Consider the following 5597-nt stretch of genomic DNA (forward strand, 5'->3'; position numbering starts at 1 on the left):
CTGCTTCCCTAACATCCATCCATACATGCACATACAAACACACAAAGATGACAGTTGTACTTCTAGTATCTAGTTGAATTTAGACACTGCATACACTTGTGATATGTAGTATCACTGCTAAAGATGAGACTATTAATAGACAAAGACTTCTGAAGGGTTGTTTGGAGACATTTAGAGTCACACAGAACCAATGTGCTGCTCAGTTTTAAGAGCTCTGTGGCATCAAATTATTTGGATTTGAATTTCAAATCCACTATTCCTATCCAGTGGACTTGGACAAAGTATTTAATTTTATTGTTGCCATTCAGTTTCCTTGTTTATGTAATAATAGTATCTACTTTATAAGGTTCTTGTGAGGATGAAATGTGCTAAAATAGGTAAAACATATGGTAGCTCACCAAATGTTCACAATTCTTATCCAAGAATTATGTAACAGAGTTTGAAGGGATCCTAGCAGCTTTCTTTTCCAAGCATCCCGCCCTCCAGGAATTCTCTCAGGGAGCTCACTACATCATGAGGCCGTTGTTTCTATACTGATGAGATCTTGGTGTTGCAGAGTCACTTTGCATGTGGAAACCAAACCTACCTCTTCTCACTGCTACACTTGGGTTGTATTTTTGCATTCCAGAGAGCTACCGAATAAGTAGCCACTTTTACTGAATCTTCAAACCCTGGACGCAGTTCTCATGTCTTTTTTTCACCCTGCTCCTTTAACTATTCTGTACACAAAATGAATTCCAGGCTTCTCATACTCCTGGGCTTCCCTCCATCTATAGATATTGCCATTTGTCAAAGTTCCTTTAAAATTTGCCTATGAAATTTGTACATCAAGACATACAAGTGCCTGTTATAGTGCAAATGTTAAGCCACATCTGATTTGAGCTGAGACGGATGAAGAAAAACAGTGAATCCATTTGGTGTTTGTGATGCTTTTAGGTTTGGCAACTTTAAGAAAAATAAAGTAAAACTAGTTTAATTATTTTGCTAAGTGAAAACCTGACGTAACTTCCTAAAGTGTGCTTCTAAATTCAGCAGAACACACCTGGCCTTTTGGTGATAGGCATACCTATTTATAAATGAGTGATTTCAACATGTGGGTCATAACATATATATGAGAAAGATTCTTTCAATTTTAGAGTGGCTTTTCATTAAAGATATCCTAGCTGGACACCTGTGAAGATTCATAATCCATTATTTATCTTGTACATTTCTATAGTGCCTGTTGCCATAGTAACCTACTCATACTGGGATATAAGACAATAAACAAATAAGCTTGGAAAGACCACTATAGTCACAGATACCTTGAATCATGAATACTGTACTATGATGAATAGGAAAGTTGATGATGTTCTATTGAAAAAATGATGAATCAAGATTATAAAGGCTCCTGGAACAACATGCTGTAAAGAAAGACTTCTGACAACACTATTTTACGGGCTATGGGTTCACACAGTAGGTAAAGGCTAAAAAAAATGACTGTTTTCACAATGGAATACTACTCAGCCTTTATTTTTTATTTATTTAAATATGTAAGTTATTTCATTAGGTTCTTCTTAAGAAATAAAGAATACTAATGTGTGAAAATAAATTGCATTCATCAGGGCAAACACAGATCACAGATAGCCTCACAGATAGCCCTGGAGCTGAAGAGTAGCTTTGAGTTTGGTGAAATTTTTGAGTCCACAGTTTTCTGGTCAACTTTACACTGCTCTGTAATCTCGTATTTCTCTTTTTCTTGTTGGAGATCTCACCTCCCTGGTGTGTGGGCTTCTTCAGCTTCTTCTTGAAGTAAATGTCAGTAACATGTTTTGGGATTTTCACATTGGTGTTATCAATTTTGGTTGAGGTGGCAATGACAAATTTCCAATGTGCTCTTTGTAGAGGAACTTGATTGAGGACCAGAGGTCTGGTCATATGTAACAAGCCACTAGCCAGCTACTTCCAGAAAAACACCCTGTTGCCTCTGTGGCACCCAGTGAAGATGATTAGAATGGTCCTGGGAATGATGCTGGCTCAGTTTTCTCACGTGCCAACTGAAGGGTATTTTTACATGGCTCAACAGCTTTCTAGGCATATCATTAGTAGGATAATATCTAGGTCCTTTGAAAAGTTTAACCAACCTGGTACTGCTATTCTGGTTACCATCAACTGGTTTTGCAACAGTTGCAACAACCTTCTTCTTTTCCTTTTCAACCTTGGATTTAGCGGCAGAGTACTTCCTCTTGTACATGGCCTTTCTGAAATACATAGCAGATTGGGAGTATCTGGCAATTCCTTTGGCAAGGATAGAATTTTGGCTGCAATGGGACTTTCCCTTCTTGGGCTTTTTAGCCTTGAGGTTACCCTTTTTCACCTTGCTACCAGCATCAGACTTCTTGGCTTCGGGTTTCTTCTCCTTACCACCTGGCTTGTCAACTTTTTCACCTGCCATTGTGCAAGGTGGGAAAGAGCTATTCAGCCTTTAAACTGAAGGAAATCCTGTCATTAGTGACAATATGAGTGAATCTAGAGGACATTATGCTAAGTTAAATAAGCCAGGCACAGAAAGACAAGTACCACATGATCTCACTTAGATGTGGAATCTAAAGAAGTAGAATTCATAGAAGCAGAGTAGACTAGTGGGAGAAAACTTCTGCAATCTATCCATCTCACAAAGGGCTAATATCTAGAATCTACAGAAACTTAAACAAATTTAGAAGAAAAAATCTAACAACCCCATGAAAAAGTGGGCAAAGGATATGACCAATATGAACAGACACTTTTCAAAAGAAAACATTTATAGGCTGGGCGTGGTGGCTCACGCCTGTAATCCCAGCACTTTGGGAGGCCGAGGCGGGTGGATCACGAGGTCAAGAGATCAAGACCATCCTGGTCAACATGATGAAACCCCATCTCTACTAAAAATACAAAAAAATTAGCTGGGCATGGTGGCACATGCCTGTAATCCCAGCTACTCAGGAGGCTGAGGCAGGAGAATTGCCTGAACCCAGGAGGAGGAGGTTGCTGTGAGCCGAGATCGCGCCATTGCTCTCCAGCCTGGGTAACAAGAGAGAAACTCTGTCTCAAAAAAAAAAAAAAAGAAAAGAAAATATTTATGTGGCCAGTTAACATATGAGAAAAAGTTCATCATCACTGGTCATTAGAGAAATGCAAATAAAAACTACAATGAGATACTATCTCACAACAGTTAGAATGGCGATCATTAAAAAATCAGGAAACAACTGATGCTGAAGAGGATGTGAGGAAATAGGAATGCTTTTACACTGTTGGTGGGATCGTACATTAGTTCAACCATTGTGGAAGACAGTGTGGCGATTCCTCAAGGATCTAGAACTAGAAACACCATTTGACCCAGCAATCTCATTATTGGGTATATACCCAAAGAATTATAAATCATTCTACTATAAAGACACATGCACACCTAAGTTTATTGCAGCACTGTTCACAATAGCAAAGACTTGGAACCAACCCAAATGCCCATCAATATTAGACTGGATAAGAAAATGTGGCACATATACACCATGGAATACTATGCAGCTATAAAAAAGGATGAGTTCATGTCCTTTGCAGGGACATGGATGTAACTTGAAACCATCATTCTCAGCAAACCAACCCAGTAACAAAAAATTAAGCACTGTATCTTCTAACTCATAAGTGAGAGTTGAAGAATGAGAACACATGGACACAGGGAGGAGAACATCACACACTGGGGCCTAAAGGGGTTGGGGGGCAAGGGGAGGGATTGCATTAGGAGACATACCTAATGTCGATGACGGGTTTAGGGGTGCAGCAAACCACCATGACACATGTACACCTATGTAACAAACCTCTATGTGCTGCACATGTATCCCAGAACTTAGAAGTATAATAATAATAATAAAAAAGAATAGTAGTTACCTGGGGCTGACAGCAAGGGGCAGGTTGAAGGGAGGGTTGGCGAAATGGTCAAAGGATTCAAAATTTCATTTAGAAAGAGTAAATTCAAGAGATCTATTATACAATATGGTGATTATAGTTAATAACAATATGTTGTATTCTTTAAAATTGCTAAGAGAGTAGATTTTAAGTGTTCTCACCACCAAAAATAAATGATAAGTGTGTGAGGTAATGCATATGTTAAATAGCTTGATTTTGTCATTCCACAATGTAGAGATCAAAATATGTTGTAAACCATATATGTATACAATTTTAACTTGTCAATTAACTATATATAAATATATATGTGCATGTATGTGTATGTATGTGTATATAAGTGTGTGTGTATGTATATATATGTAGATATGTATGTGTGTGTGTATATATATATATATATATATACACACACACATACACAGAGAGAGGGAGCGAAAGAGAGCTAAAAAAATGATTGTTTTCTTTGGACACTCTTCAAAGAACATCAGGACCATATGGAACTGAAAATGATAATCAGACAATAAGTTAAATAAAAATAGGGAAGATCCAAGATGGCCACTTAGGAGCAGCTCAGGATTGCAGCTCCCAGTGAAAGCGCAGAGTGTGAGTGGATGCCACATTTCCAGATGGATTTTTATTGCCCACAGACCAGGAAAATCCCAGGCGGAGGAGCCCCATGGGTCGCCAGTGTGGCTGTTTTGGCCTGCACGGCTGTTTTGCCGGTGCCCCGGTGCGTCGGTTCTCCATACAAAACACACTGGTCTGGGTCTGGTGAGTGGAGATCTGGGAAGCCACAGTCGCCCATTCATCTGATTAAAAAAGGGGACTGAAACAAGGAGCCAGGCGAGGAGATTCCCGGGCAAAAAAAAAAAAAAGCACCACGAATCTCAGCTCCGCTGTTTCAGCCAGCTCAGTGGGTCGCCACACAGGAAATCACACAGATCCCGGTGCCTTTTCAGCAGGCGACAGAGTCGACCGTTCAACTAAAAGAAAAAAAAAGGCTCTGAGGCAGGGAGCCAGGTGATCAGGCTCGGCTGGTCCCACCCCCACAAAAAAAAAAAACAGCAATTGGAAACACTCTGGGTTGAGAGCATCACAGCCAGCACAGCTGAACCTGGGATGGTCCAGCTCTGTGGGGGAGGGGTGTCCACCATTACTGAGGTACTCCACCACTACAGAGGCAGTCTGCCTTTGCTGAGGCAGCCCGCTGTTGCCGAGGCAACCTGCCATTACAGAGAGAGTCCACCATTACAGAGGTGGGCCACCATTGTCGAGGCAGTTCTAACTACACCCATATAAACAGGACTGCAGGGAAGTTCACACAGCAGCTGGGTGGAGCCCACAGCAGCTCAGCAAAGCCTCTGCAGGCAGACAGTGACTAGCCTGCCTCCTTGCTGGGCAGGGCAGCCCGGAAAAAAAGACAGCAACATAACGGAAATTCCTAAATAAAGCCCTAACTCCCCGGGACAGAGCACCTGGGGGAAAAAAAAGGGGGTCTATGAGTTCTGCTGCAGCAGACTTAAATGTACCTGCCCAACAGCTCTGAATGAACAACGGAGCTCACAGCTCAGCATTTGAGCTCCTATAAAGGACAGACTGTCTCCTCAAGCAGCTCCCTGACTCCCATATATCCAAAGAGTCACCTCATAAAGGAGAGATAAGACTGACATTTGGCGGGCATCCTT

The 5597-nt window shown here is 41.0% G+C and overlaps 1 pseudogene; it reads right to left on the reverse strand.

Moving 5' to 3' along the window:
• Nucleotides 1-1553: 1553 nt before the first annotated feature.
• LOC110567016 (large ribosomal subunit protein eL6-like) lies at nucleotides 1554-2431 on the reverse strand (annotated as a pseudogene).
• Nucleotides 2432-5597: the final 3166 nt, after the last annotated feature.

This window comes from Aotus nancymaae, unplaced genomic scaffold (assembly GCF_030222135.1).
Source record: "Aotus nancymaae isolate 86718 unplaced genomic scaffold, 86718_ANA_hifiasm-v0.15.2.pri h1tg000004l, whole genome shotgun sequence".
In the NCBI taxonomy this organism is placed as follows: Eukaryota; Metazoa; Chordata; class Mammalia; order Primates; family Aotidae; genus Aotus; species Aotus nancymaae.